Source organism: Monodon monoceros, unplaced genomic scaffold (genome assembly GCF_005190385.1).
Source record: "Monodon monoceros isolate NGI ecotype Baffin Bay Population unplaced genomic scaffold, NGI_Narwhal_1 Super_Scaffold_14, whole genome shotgun sequence".
Classification (NCBI taxonomy): Eukaryota; Metazoa; Chordata; class Mammalia; order Artiodactyla; family Monodontidae; genus Monodon; species Monodon monoceros.
The window spans coordinates 52,043,552-52,058,687 of NW_021703770.1; positions in this window are offsets into that span (position 1 = coordinate 52,043,552).

The following is a 15,136-nucleotide window of genomic DNA, read 5'->3' on the forward strand; positions in this document are numbered from 1 at the left end:
TGATTTTTTTGAAGAACCTCCATACTGTTTTTCATAGTGGCTACAGCAATTTACATTCCCACCAACAGTGCCCGAGGGTTCCCTTTTCTCCACACCCCCGCCAGCATGTTTTATCTCTTTTTCAAAATAACCATTCTAACAGGTGTTAGGTTATATCTCACTGTGCTTTTTATTTTCATTTACCTGATTAGTGATGTTGAGCACCTTTTCATGTACCTATTGGTCATTTGTATGTCTTCCTTGGAAAAATATTTATTCAAATCCTTTGCTCTGACTGCTCTACCCACCAGCCTTTCCTTCTCTCTCCATATCTTCTGGCCTCCCTATTCCCTGAGACACAACAATATTGAAATTAGGCCAGTTAATAATCATACAATGGCCTCTAAGTGTTCAAGTGAAAGGAAGAGTCACACGTCTCTCACTTTAAATCAAAAATTATAAATGGTTAATGTGAGTGAGGAAGGCATGGTGAAATTCAAGATAGGATGAAAGCTAGGACTCTTGCACCCAACAGTTAGCCAAGTTGGGAATGCAAAGGAAAAGTTCCTGAAAGAAATTAAAATTGCTACTCCAGTGAACACATGAATAATAAAAATCAACTGTAACAGCCTTATTGCTGATATGGAGAAAGTTTTAGTGATTTGGATAGGAGATCAAACCAACCACAATATCCCCTTAAGCCAAAAGCCCAATACAGACCAAGGTTCTAATTCTCTTCAATTGCATGAAGTCTGAGAGAGATGAAGGCACTGAAGAAGAAAGGTTTGAAGCGAGCAGAGGTTGGTTATGAGGTTTAAGGAAAGAAGCCATCTCCATAACATAAAAGTGCAAAGTGAAGCAGCAAGTGCTGATATACAAGCTGCAGCAAGTTATCCAGAAGATCTGGCTATAGATGATTAATGAAGGTGGTTACACGAAACAACAGACTTTCAGTGTATATGAAACCACCCTATATTGGAAGAAGATGACACCTAGACTTTCATATCTAGAGAGGAGAGGTCAATGCCTGACTTCAAATCTTCAAAGGACAGGCTGACTCTCATGTTAGGGGCCGATGCAGCTGGTGATTTTACGGTGAAGCCAATGCTCATTTACCATTCCAAAAATCCTAGGGTCCTTCAGAATTATGCTCAGTCTGCTCTGCCTGTGCTCTATAACTGGAACAACAAAGCCTGGGCTTCAGCTAAAGCAGCAGAAGCTGACCTGCTCCCATACTCCTTATTTGCTGCATATACTTCTCCAATGTGTTGAAGCCCTTCTTCTAATCTAGTTTATATCCCAAGTTTGTAACCACCTTGACAATAAAATTCTTCCACTTACTCTAGGACTTTTTGAAATAAGATTATAATGTCCCAAGTCATGTAGGGACTGGGTTCACAAATGCCCTATATATATCTCATTTCTTAGCAGTAGCCACGGTGATTGGTTCAGTGGGTGAACACGTGAGCTAAGTTGTCCAGTCTGTCTGTGGAATTTTTATATAGCAAAATGGGGAAAAAACGTATTCTTACTTTGCTCTGGAATCACAAAATTTGGAGACTCTAAGCCAGGAATTAGCTACCTTCCCACACCCCCACCATGTATATGAATCCCTCTCTCTGCAATAGAAGAGGACAAAATCAATAAGCAGTAAAAACAGAGACAAAAGACAACCATGATGGCATTGTGTCTCCAGGTCCTATATCTGAAGTTCCCCAGTTTGCCCAATCCCTGCAGCTCTTCCTTGGCTTCTCTGAACAACCCCTTAGAAGACTTCATTAAAACAACCTTGGTGCTTAATCTTTCTTAAGTTGGAGTTTATGTCATTGCAAATATAAGAATATTAACTGTAGCAGAGATAGCTGACTCTTATGCCCAAAATGTATGCATTTCCTTCCTGGAGTTGCTACCAGGAACTGCAACCCAGTCAGGAAACACACTTTCCAACCTCAATACACCTAGGTGGGGCCATGTGACTTGTTCTTAGTAATGGAAACAAGTGTGTATTAATTCCAGATCAAGATTGTTAAGAAGTGGTTATATCTTCTTCACTCTTTTCTTTTCCTTCACTAGCTGAATACAGATAAGCACAGTGTCAAATGGTGAACCTACAAGACAGAACAAGCTGAAATCCTAAATCACTAGTTGGAGGAAAGTTTCCCACTAATCTCTTTGGGAGTTGATGTGATTGACAAGTAAACTTCTATCATACATATTTGAAAAATTATATATTTTGAGGATTGTGTGATACAGCAACTACTCCTATCCCAAGTAATTCACTAACTATTGAAGTCTTTAATCTCAATTTTTTCATGGCAATTAAAATTTTCTTTGAGCTTAGGAATGAACATGAAATATATCCTAGAAGAGGTATCACGTGAACCAAATCTGGAAATATGAGAAGCATTCAATTGTGTGATAAAGGAAGGGAATGGCATTCCAGTGGAAGAGAAGCACATATGCAAAAAAGTACAGCAAGAAAAATCATGGAATATTTGGAGACTAGCAATACATTTATTATTAATAAAGAAAGAAGAAGAGTAATGGGATATCAGTTGAAGTAGCAGGGGGGAACCAGATCGTAATATGTCTTGGACCAAAACAAATTCTATGAAACTCTGGGTTCCCACAACCACAATGATTATATCACCCTTGACAGAAAGAGCAAGTAATTCTTTATAGAAATTTTTTTGTAGGATTCATGGCATGTATATCAAGAGAAGAAAATGTTGATACTCTGCACATAACTAATGGAGTTAGAGTTTGGGCTAATTTCTGGATTGAACTTGAACTTGAATGTAGTTAATGGTCTTTGCAGTAGCTTGGGATAAAACTGCTTAGTAAGAGTTCTTTGTATGGGATGGTGGCAAAATAATCTAAATGAATTCTCTCTTGCAGGATATAGAAATGAAAAATACTCACAGGGAAAGCAAATCACTTAAGCAATGGCTGTATCCAGAAATATTGTTAACAATTCTCTGTGAGGTTTATGGAATAAGCCAGTTATGGAAGTATCAGGACCCAAAGCCAACTGATAACAAGAAAGTGAGACAGTAGCCAGGTTACCTTGCTTTATCTTGCTTTCTTGTGCTAATCCCACATAACCAGTGGTGATCTGGGTGTACCACTTCCATGCCACCTTAGAAACGACTGCACTCAACCTATTATGCCACACTAACGAGTTCCTATTCTATGTTGAATGTGAAATTTACTCCTACAATAAGGTAACAGCCATAATGTCAACTCCCAGGAAATACAATTGTAATTTTAGTCCAGGCTTATTTGACCTCTAGTAATCAATCATGGACTCTGACATGGAAAAATTTTACATTAAGTGAAAGAAAATAAATGGGTTAGAGGAAATCAACTGAAACAACTGTTTTATAACATGCAGGAAAGTGATATTTTAAAATAGTCCATCTGTTGACAGGATATTGATACTTGGAAATTTCTGTGTATAAACTTAGCAGGGTTTTGGCCTTTCATGTTGCAACTATGACTCTTACTGGCCAGAAAGTAGCCATGGAGGCAAAGGGAATACTGTTTAGATACTGACAATAAATGAGATAAAAATCCAATAGAAGGATTGCACATTGCAAGAAACAGAGTAGTTGATTTAGGATTGTATGTCATTTGGGCAATCGATTTCTCAACCTGTTTTTCACAAGATGTTATTTGGTATTTTACAATAACGTTTCTGACCAATGATGCTTGGAAAATGTTAGCTTCAATAGATTTGAGCAAGTTTCTTAACTGAAGGATTTTTCAGAGCCTGTAATACGCTAAGCAGCATTTTTAATGTCTAAGAAAGAATTTCAAGCATACAGCCTATTTCTCTAACTTATTTGACCTTACAACATTTTTTGGTAAAACATCTTAAACAATGCTCAGAATTACTAGTTTAACTAGTTCCATGCACTGTCATTGTGGCCAAAGAATTAATTTTTAATTCAGTCTTTCAAAATTTGTATAAGAGAATTTAGGTAAAGTAATTGTTTAGTATTGTAATTAGGGGAAAATTCTTACCCAAAAGAAATTCTGCGCCTGGACTTACCATGGAAACCTCAGTCAGAATAAACAAAAGGGCCATATTTACCAGAGGGATATGAAGCGTCCTCTCCATGGGAACGGAGTGAACACCAAGGACATGGACCCTTCAGGTCTTTTGATCATACAAGGACAGCGCTTCTCATCTCAAGTAATAAAGTACCTTACACAAATAAAATTCATTATTTTATGGTACAGCTACTTAAAATGCAATATTTTTACTGCTTTTATAGTCAAATGACTAAGCCTATCTTGGTGAGAACAGTAGTATTCTTTTTTACTTAGAATACCAAAAGATTATCTTTTCATTAAATATGGTCATCTTCCTTAAAAAATTCATTGAAAGATATGTATGGGTCTGGTTGACTTGCAATACAAAGAAAAGTTAAATGGAACAGTTATTCCATCTGTCTGAATTAAAATGAAATCTGCAAATTCTGTAAAATGAGAGCATTAAAATTTGTTTCCTGTCATTGTGCCAACAACTAACAGGCTACTTCTGTTTTTAACATTAAATCTCCACAGAGGAAGCTTACTGAGCTGAGATTTTTGTTATAATATTGAACACAGTCTAAGGAATACTTTGGTTTATTGTTTTTTTCAAAATTCCAAGGCAGATACATGAATCTATCCTAAGAACAGTAAGAACTACACAGAAGACCTAGGATGCCTGGGAGTCAGAAAACATGCGTTCAATGTGTAGTTCTGCTAACATCTTTCGACAATGAGCAAACTACTGCAGGTATCATTTCCCCAACACAAAATGAAAAGGTTAGAATTGATCAACCTAGATTTAAAAAGCCATGACTTGAAAATAATCTTCTAATGTGTCAGCCCCTTCAGCTGAAACTCAAATACGTAGAATGTTAGTGGGTTCCAGTGTCTCATGAGTATCACTATTGCAAAGTAATGCAAAGATTTCCGAAGGCTATTTCAATGTGCTCTTGTGAAGCCCATTCCTAAAAGGAGGTGCCTATTGATTTCATACAATGAGTCTAAGGAACCTCTGGAGGTCAAGTAAGGAAGGGGTTCTGGAAGGAACAAGTTCTGCAGAGTTCAAAGCTACACAGGTTTGCCCCTTTGACAAACCATTTATACACCACAAGATTTCCATTTCATTTTTCCTTGATTTTGTGACTTTTCCTGAACCTTCTAACCTGAATTTGAATCACATGTAAATTGGAACTAATATGTGAGCCCAAATCATATAAGATTGCATATGGAAAGTCATATATTCAGGGGCTCATTTTAAAAGAAAGTTTATTTTTACATCTTTGAGGCATTTGTGTGAATACTTATGACACCTAGTGGTCAAAAACTGGGAAATGAGATGTTTAAGGAAGAGGAAGTGGGAATGGCCTGAAAGAGGAAAATCTATAGGTAAAGGAAGAACAGCTTTTTAGCAAAACACTTGTCCATAAAGATGTCTGATTCTGGAATCCTTTATATAAGAAGAATCAACTTAAAGGAAACAGAAAATGCAAAGGGTCACATGATCCTTAAAAATAAAGAGTCTAAAGAATCTGGAGCTCTGCCATCTTCAGAGAATGAAGAAGAATTTCATCCACTTGTATTCTTCCAATCTAGCAGTTTGAAAAACAATCATTCAAGAACTTCTGCGATACATGGATGCACACTGGTCTTTAGGACAGTGAACTGACAGGTCAGCATCTTTTCATTTTGTATCAGAACACCTTTTTATTTCCCATGTGTTGATGCAGTCTTTAAAAAATGTTTCCAGTAAAAGAAAACTCTAAATTATTCATGACGTCTACTTTGCAAAATCTGCAAAGAGAAGAGATGTAAAATATGGAATTCCTATTCAATAAAAACAGTAGCTTACCTTCTCTTTTAAAAAGGTGAGAATCAGAAAGATAATGATAATCAGAAGAGAGGAGATGCACAGAGTTCGAATGAATTTGAAAAAATAATTCACTGGGATGGGGGGCAGGCAGGAATGAGCACAATGGGTTACAGGGAAAGCGTCGTTAATAATATTTCTAGAAATTGTTACAAGTGATCACTCCTCTTTGTTCCTCTCTCAACTTTTTAGCATTTCCAAATGAGATCCACCCTAGGAACTTTATCACAGAAGGCCTATCAGCTCTACTATCCCCTTTCCTTCATATATTGAGTATATTCCATACTTTAAAACAAACCATAACCAATTGCTTAGACTTCTCCTATCCGAAGTATATTCCAAAATATTAGTTGCTCTTATAAAATTTATTTTACAGGCTGTAGGGATAGTGCTGAATGATGTCATGTAAGTCCCCCCTTTTTGAAAGCAAAGCCCTAAACATTCTGGTATATATGCCTTGCCTAAGAAGCATGATCCCATTAATATATCAATCTAGTTATTAATTTCCATATTTAATTTAGTTTGAAATTTCTCAAGAATTATTTGTTAATTTGGATTACCTATACTACTGCCTCCTTTCTATTACTGTAAATAGCCAAGAACTGGGAGGCTCTGGAGTTCTTTCCAGACACTGAGAATTGTCTGAGAATTGAATTGGTTCAGTAGATAAATATTTCCTATAATTTTGAAGCCAAAAGAGTTTAAATTGGAGTTAGCTGCTTAGTATAGAGAAGGAAAGAAAGGAAGAAATAGAGAGAGAGGAAGGAAAGGAGGAAGGAAGGAACGAACGAACGAACGAACGAACGAAGGAAGAAAATAACTTCTTAGAATCTAAATGCCTAGTAAACATGTTTTCATAAACTGAGGGAAACCAAAATACTCTTTATGCATTGAAGTTTCTCTTGAGATCTTTCTTAGAGCCCTGTCTGGAAGTCAAGTGAATGGGACCTTGCAGAGGCTCTACCATTAAGCCTCTGTGTATCCTTGGACAAGTCACATAAACACTGTGTATCTTCCTCTCTTCATCTTACAATATGGAGATATTTTGCTAGATGATATCTAACTGAGGTCCCCTCCGCTTCAGAATTGATTTTTTAAAAAGTTTATTGTATTTACTTTTTCTTAGCTTATTTTCTCTGCTGATTGGGCCCCTCAAGTTTCCAGTTCAATACCCTTTGAGATTGGAACCAAGAAGAGGAAAACAGAGCTAATATCTGTTTTTTCACTGTTATGAGAAATGAGAAAATAGAAAAATATACTGGAAGATTATCTTGGGAAAGAAAGAATTACTGTTTTAAAGCAAAATAAATAAATCATGAACATAATTTAGGCAGTGACATATAATGTTATTTTTTTGTGTTAAGTTCAATAATTACAACATTTTAAAATACTATTGGTTTGAAAGTTAGGAATTGGTAATTAGTGTTTTGAAGGTAGGAAGGGAGTAGGCTTAAAAAACTTAACGGTTCAAAAAGCTAGAAATTGCTTTTAACAATTCTACATATTTCCAGGGAGATTCAAATATGTGATATGGGGTTGTATTCTCCGAAGTTTCCTTCCAGCCCTGAAAATCTGAGAGTCTATGTTTCTCCTGGATTTTTCTACCAAATGGCCTTTCCAAGTACCTCCGGGCTTAGAGTTATTTAATTTCATGACTCCTATTTGCTGAAGGAAACCAGAATGTCATCCCAAAGTATGCCTCTTTGACATAAAAATTATTTTGAGCTGAAGGCAATTAAGAAGCAGTAAATGCAGATAAAGTTACCTTCTTTTCTGCCTAAACACAGGAAATAAATTCTCCTTTCACTGGAGACAGACTCTTAGCCCAAAGAAGGCACCAGAAGAATCTGCAAAGCAAGCTTGTTAAACTAACTCTTATCTTCCAAGTTACTTCTTCACCGTTTACCACCCTTAGCCCAAACCCCTTTTTGTTTTTGTTTGTTTTTTTAAACCAGTGAATTGTACACTTTATTTTTTTTTTTTTAATTTTTATTTATTTATTTTATTTATTTAGTTTGGCTGCGTTGGGTCTTCGTTGCTGCGCCGGCTTTCTCTAGTTGCAGCGAGCAGGGTCTACTCTTCATTGTGGTACGTGGCTTTCTCATTGCAGTGGCTTCTCTTGTTGCAGAGCACAGGCTCTAGCCGCGCAGGCTTCAGTAGCTGCGGTGCCTGTGCTCACTAGTTGCGGTGCGGGCTCTGGGACGCATGGGCTTCAGTAGTTGTGGCTTGCAGGCTCAGTAGTTGTGGCACATGGGCTTAGTTGCTCCACTTTATGTGGGATCTTCCCGGACCAGGGATCGAGCCTCTGTCCCCCGCATTGGCAGGCGGATTCTTAACCACTGTGCCAGCAGGGAAATACCCCAAACTCCTTTTTCTTGTCAATTCTTTGCAAATTTATTGTTTCTTTGTCTAAAAGATACAAATGCTTCCTGCTCCAATCACTTCTTCCAGCCTTCATTCTCCTGTGCAAGCTCCATGTACATGTAAAAATTCAATACAATTTGTATGCTTTTCTCCTGTTCATCTGTCTTTGTCAGTTTAATTTTCAGACCCAGCCAAGGACCCTAAGAAGGATGAGAAAAACTTTTTCCTCCCCTACAATACCAACCCACAAGAACAGGAAAGTCCATCAGTGGACTGATGAAGACAGGAAAGTGAGAAGATTTAGGAATAAAGATCATTTTCACTGTTTTTACCATCTTTTACCTGGTGAGGAAATGATGAAGTGTAGGTAGCCTAGAAAGAGTAAGAAATAAGAAGCAGGATTGTAGGCACACTAGTACTACCAGGCAACGCCTGGAAAAATATCAGTGTCTTATTTGTTTGTTTTTAGAAGAAACTGTATTTTTTGCACTCTAGCCCCTCCCCAAAGGAATGAGTTTGTTCAAGAAACTCATTCATGTGGTATCAAGTACTATTTGTAAGTGGGTGATGTAGCTTGTATACTTATAGTAGCACTTCTAAGGAAGTGCTGAAGAAAATCCTGTGGCTGAGGAGAGTGTTAGATTGTTTCAGTTCCTGTGATATTTATTTAATATAAACTAAAGTGTGAGAGCACACATACCAGGCACACAACTCAGAGAATACTTGCACCCTGTCCCAGTGGACATTTGCTGTAAGATAAAAAGCCAGGGGCTTCCCTGGTGGCGCAGTGGTTGAGAGTCCGCCTGCCGATGCAGGGGACATGAGTTCGTGCCCCGGTCTGGGAGGATCCCACATGCCGCCGAGCAGCTGGGCCCGTGAGCCATGGCCGCTGAGCCTGCGTGTCCGGAGCCTGTGCTCCGCAACGGGAGAGGCCACAACGGTGAGAGGCCCGCATACCGCAAAAAAAAAAAGTCAAAGCTATAGGGCCTACTCGGCTAGTATTCCTTTTCCAAATAATAAATTTACCATAGAACTAGATTTTTAAATCTACCAGAAGAGTTTTGAAAGGCAGTGAAAAGATTAATTGTGGAAAGGGAAAAACCCAGGATACAGAGGAATTAAAGAACCTGTATTTTCCCTTTTAAACTAAATTCTTATTACATTAGCCTGCTTTTGTTGAGGCTTATTTCAGGGTCTAGTTCAATACGCTTGACTAGCAGAGAATTACGGAGTTTAAAGAAATCTACACCATGTATATTACTTATGTTTTATACTGTAGTATATGCATTCTGTTCAAAATGATTCTGTGTTTGTTTAGAGAGCATCTTTGTTTCCATGTCAGTCTATTATTCTATAAATCTACTGAGGGCAGGGGACATTTCTAACCCCACAGCTGCCTCAAAAAATATCAGTCTATAACAAGAATTTCATGCATGCCACCCCGTCATTCCATTTTCTCCATCATTTTAGCAGCCAGCAAGAACTGCCCTATTCGATGATATACTATACTACGTGCCCTTGTCAATCTTCTGTAACCCCCAAACCCAGCATATATCTCAACTCTGAGCAAATTGGGCTCTATGTCTTCCTTCCCTGTAATGAATCTTCCCTTCTGTTACATATTAACATAACAAACTTCCAGGAGCCTACCTCTCATCTGTTCTTCCTTCTCTAAGGCTGCCTTTCTAGAAAGGAATGCTACTGACTTATAGGCCTTTCTGCTTATCCCAGAAACAGTCTTTTTAAAATACATTCTTGTCTTTGTGCATGTGAGCAGTAGGCAATCCACTGTCAAGTAATTCCTTTTAGAAAATGCACTGACTCCCAGGTGACATTAAGTACAATGCCATGAATTCTCACTCCTATGGCAAATGATAGCCATATTTGTATTGGTAAATGGTTATTAGTTTTCTTGGGGAGTTATTATAAAGGATTACATGCAAAATGTATTCATATCCACTCAAAAAATTCCAGCATACTTATTGGAGGGCAGAATAATTTTAAATATCAGAGAACATAGATAGCATCCATTGAACTTCGTCTACCTTATTATCAAGTAACGTACATCTCTCCTCAATTCTATTAGGAGCATTTATCATTTCAATCTGTTGACCTGCATTTTGGTACTTAGACTCTGGAGTCTCTTTAAATTAAATAAAGCAAGATAGCCCCGACTTTGGTTATCTATAAAAGCAAAAGACTGAAAACAATCCACGTGACTATTAAGCCTTTTTAAAGAACTGTGTAATTATTAAAAAGAACAAGGCAATTCCAGAGGGGCTGATAAGACCTTTCTCCAAGATTGGCTGTTAAACTAATAAAGAAAAGTACAGAGATGCATATATAATTGTACCTGCATTTACAGAGAATATTGCTAGAAAGATAAATAAGAAACAGACTACCATGATAGCCTCTAAATGGGAGACCTGAGTGACTGGGCACAGGGGTGTAGGGAGACATTGTTTACTCTGTTGAAACAGAGTCCCCCTAAAACCAAGTTCCCCTGCTGAGTTTATGATTACTCTCTCTCTCCAAACCTTTATTCCCTTTCTTGTCCCTTCTGACCTCAATCCTGTGCTAATTGAACACTAATCAACCAGAGTCAGATGACTAAAATTGCTGTTGTTGATAATATGTTACTGTACTAAAATTGCTATTATAGAAATCATTATTAATATACAAACCAGGTTGTTTCTCCAGAGCAAGATGAGCTAACAGACCCCTAGCCATGGACCACCTGGCCAGAGAATCGTAAACCAGAGACGTCCTGACTTCCAAACCTCCAATTAAGAAATGTCACAAAACGATGATTAACCCCAGCTTCTTTGTTCTTCCCCTTTAAAACACTCCCAACTCAATGATCAAGTTGGAGTGGATCTGAGGCTTGTCTCCCACTCCCTTGCTTGGTGCCCTGCAATGAACACTTACTTTGCTACAAACCCACTGTCAAAGTTTGGCTCTCTGCCCAAAATCCCTTGCTTGGTTACAATATTACCTTTTGAATTTTGTAATATGTGCATTGAATTTATTTACAGATTTTAAATGATTTATTAATTAAAAACCTCATAGGTACCAGAATTAGACTTCGGCTAGTGTTCTGATACAGTTGCCAAATAAAATATAGGACACCCAGTTAAATTTGAAATTCAGATAAACAATGTTTAAAATTAAAGACAAGTATGTCCCAAATATTGCATGGGACATACTCATACTAAAAAAATTGCTGTTTATTCAAACTTCAAATCTAACTGGGTATCTTGTATTTTTATGTGCTCAGTATGGCAACCCTAGGTCTTGATCCCACCATTTATTTTGGTTGTGACCCTGGAGAGTGAGTTAGGTCAGATTCCTCGAAGCAGAAGAAAGGAGAGGATGAGACCTCAGCTCATCCTGGTTCCGTGGGGGTAGTCAGAGGGCAAGTTCAGCTTCAGAACAAGGGCTTTTGTTCCCCACAACATCACCGGCATCCCTGTGGGGAAAGGAGGGCATCTCCAGCCCTCCTCACTTGAAAGTAAAATGTCTCTCCAGTAGGGCTTCCCTGGTGGCGCAGTGGTTGAGAGTCCGCCTGCCGATGCAGGGGACACAGGTTTGTGCCCCAGTCCGGGAAGATCCCACATGCCGCGGAACGGCTGGGCCTGTGAGCCATGGCCGCTGAGCCTGCGTGTCCGGAGCCTGTTGCTCCACAACGGGAGAGGCCACAACAGTGAGAGGCCCGCGTACCACAAAAAAAAAAAAAAAGAAAATGTCTCCAGTAGTCCGAAGAGGACAGTCTGCCCGTGAAGAGCCACAGCTGTGGCTTCTGGAAGTACACCAAAGCTGGGAGAGCGAGAAGGAACTATAGAAGCAGATCCAAAGGAAAAAGAAGAAGTAGGTGACTGGAAGTGATGATGAGCAGGGCCATTCCTATTCCTGCCTCTGTTTCTGGGACCTCTATACTCCTCCTATTGGGTACCCAGTGGTATGTAATTGCTGTTACTCTGTGGTACACAACACACCCTGAAGGACCACACCTCATCTTTGCTTTGCCTTCAAAGTACTGTTCCATGCTCTGTCAGGCTAGCATCTTCCAAGTGAGGTACTTCATGGTAGGACGAGCGGATCCCATGTCATGTACACTTTGTCACACCTTATTTAGTATAAAGTGGGTCCCTTAATCCAAGACAATGCTGTTTCAGCAGATCAGACACTCGGTGGGCCCTGAGATAGTGTTGTTAGCTGATACACTACAGCAAGAACAGAAACCCTATATCTGGAATGTGTGTGTGTGTCAGATCGGGATGGACTGAGCCACAGATCCTGCTGAGGAAGAGCTAGGAACTCCTTGCTGCATACACGTACTGAAACATTGCAGAGAGGTCTGACTACCTATTACTGCCTATCAAAGTGCCCCAAATCATGGTTCAAGCAACAATCACTAACAACAATCATTATCTCTCATGGTTTCCATGGGTCGGGAATTCCCCAGGGCTCAGCAGGGCTGTTCCGAGTTCTCCAGAAGCAGAAGCAGACCCTGAGGCAAGACTTTTTGAGCAAGCAACTTGCTAAAGGAAGTCGGGAGAGATCTGGAAGGCAAGGAAGAAGGGGAAGCAGGAAGAGGAGGAAACCAAGGCAGGGTGTGGTCTCATCAGTTCTGCAGAAGGCTGGCTCCACCTGGTCCACTGTACACCTCTGGAGTGGCCGTTACATCTCAGAGTTGTCCTAACCTGATGCGAGGGGCCTGAGCATTCTCATTCCACACCTGTCAGTCATTGGTCCTTTACTACCCTGGACAGCAGGGGGTAAACCCCCAGGCATGCCTGGCTCTACTGATGCAGATCCAGTGTCCCCTTTAGATTGCTTTTAAAACTCTTTCTTGATTTGCAAAAAGGAAATAATATTCATATCTATCTTATTTTTTAGGACTAAGTGAAATTATGCCTACAAATTTCTTACTTTAGTATCTGGTACTATGCAAGAACAGAATTGAAACTCATTATTTGGAGCAGGAATTATCCAAAAGATAAAATTGCTCCCTTAATTATCAAAAGCAAATGTGAGTATCAGGAACTTCTGAATGGATTCCAAGAGTATCACATTAAAGGATTTTTAGGGATGCCAGTTGTAGATTCTAGCCCCTCATTACCCTCTTACAAGAACTTATTCTAGATTCTCTGAGTTAGCCTACACACCAAGATGCTTTGTGCTGGCTTATGGGGTTTCTTGTTTCTCTTAAGTTGTTGTTAGTAATATTTTACTATATTGGTATAAAATTAACATTCAAACTTATTTAGCTATATTTAAGAAAGTAGGCTTTCTATTTTAAAATACATAAATATTGTCATGTTGAATACATTTCTAGACATTCAAAACACTACCTGATATACAGAAAATCCTTCAAAAAAGAAAGTGTTGAATAAATGAATTACTGAATGTTAGTCATAATAATTGGGGAAAGTGGGGAAAATTACAGATCTATAACCTCTAATCCACAAATCCAAATCCAAAAGGCTCTGAAAAATGATTATTTTCATAATTTAGTTGGTGGCAAAACCTAATTGGACCTGAACTCATTTGGCAGCAAAGCCTGAAGCAAACCGACAGAAGGCCATGTCAAAAAAAATATAGTCTTTATTTATCCCGTTTTGTGTTAATATTTAAATGTTCCACTGCAGATATATTAATGTGTTTGTCCCCAGGTGTCTATGGGAGACATATAATACATGGGTAAATATATGGATATCATATACACACTATATTGACTTTCTAAAATGCAAATTAAATTCTGAATTCAGAGATATATCTGGCCCAAGGGACTGGGATATGAGTGTCTACATTTTGCTATGACTTTACCTCGTGTCACTAGCACTCGCTATTCCTTCTGCTAGAAATACTCTTTCCATTCCTTTCCCGCCTGGATCCTTTTCTTCCTTCGGGTTTTGACTTAAATTTCTCCTCCCCAGAGACACGTTATTGATTCATGCTGTTATTCTCCATCAAGCACCCTGTTTAGTCTTTCACAGCAATTTTGTCAATCTATAATTATTACCTTAGTGTTCTGTTTATTATCTATCTCTCCCTCCAGACTCTAAACTTCATGAAGTCAGCGACTTTTCACCTTTATTCAATTTTGTATGTCCAGCTCTTAGCACAATGCCTGGCACATTGTAGGGACTCAATGTACATTTGCTGAATTGAATGAATGAATCAGTCAAACAATTAGTCCATTCAGACATGCTAACATTGGAATGGGACTCAAAGACCTCATCTGCTAATTAAGCAAAGCTAATACAATAAAGAAGAACTGACTTGTATGTGAATTTGTTCTTGGTACAAAGAAAATATTTCTCTTAGGTCCAAAAAGAATGACTGCAGGTATACAAATCTATGTATAGTGAAATAAGAGACATGATAGAGAAGATGTGATTCTCTACTTGGCAAATACTCTGATGACACTTTAATAAAATTACCTCCTGGACATATAACTGCCTTCATTAACATTGTGTTACCTCATTCTAATCTGGTGCCTTATTTCTTATTTTAATATGTGTATTTGTGCCCGTGATACGTGGACTTGAAACAACACCATTTTCCCATCAACTGCCCAAACAAACAGAATTGACAGATTTAAACTTTCTGGGATCCTAGAATTACCACCTATTTCCAGAGTAAAGAATTTAAGTTCTCATCAGAACTCATCATTAATCACTTCAACATGAAATCAGAAGGTTTTGAGATTATCTCATCTGTGTCATGATGATTTCTCCGAGGTTTCTGGGTGTGGTACACACCTTGTAGGAGGATGCGTCGTATAGGTCAAGCTCCAGAACTAGCCATTTTCCAAAAGTCTGCTTGTTCAGAAAGAGTGGCATTTTTTTTCTTCCTGTGCTTCTGCCCTGTGCAGCTAAG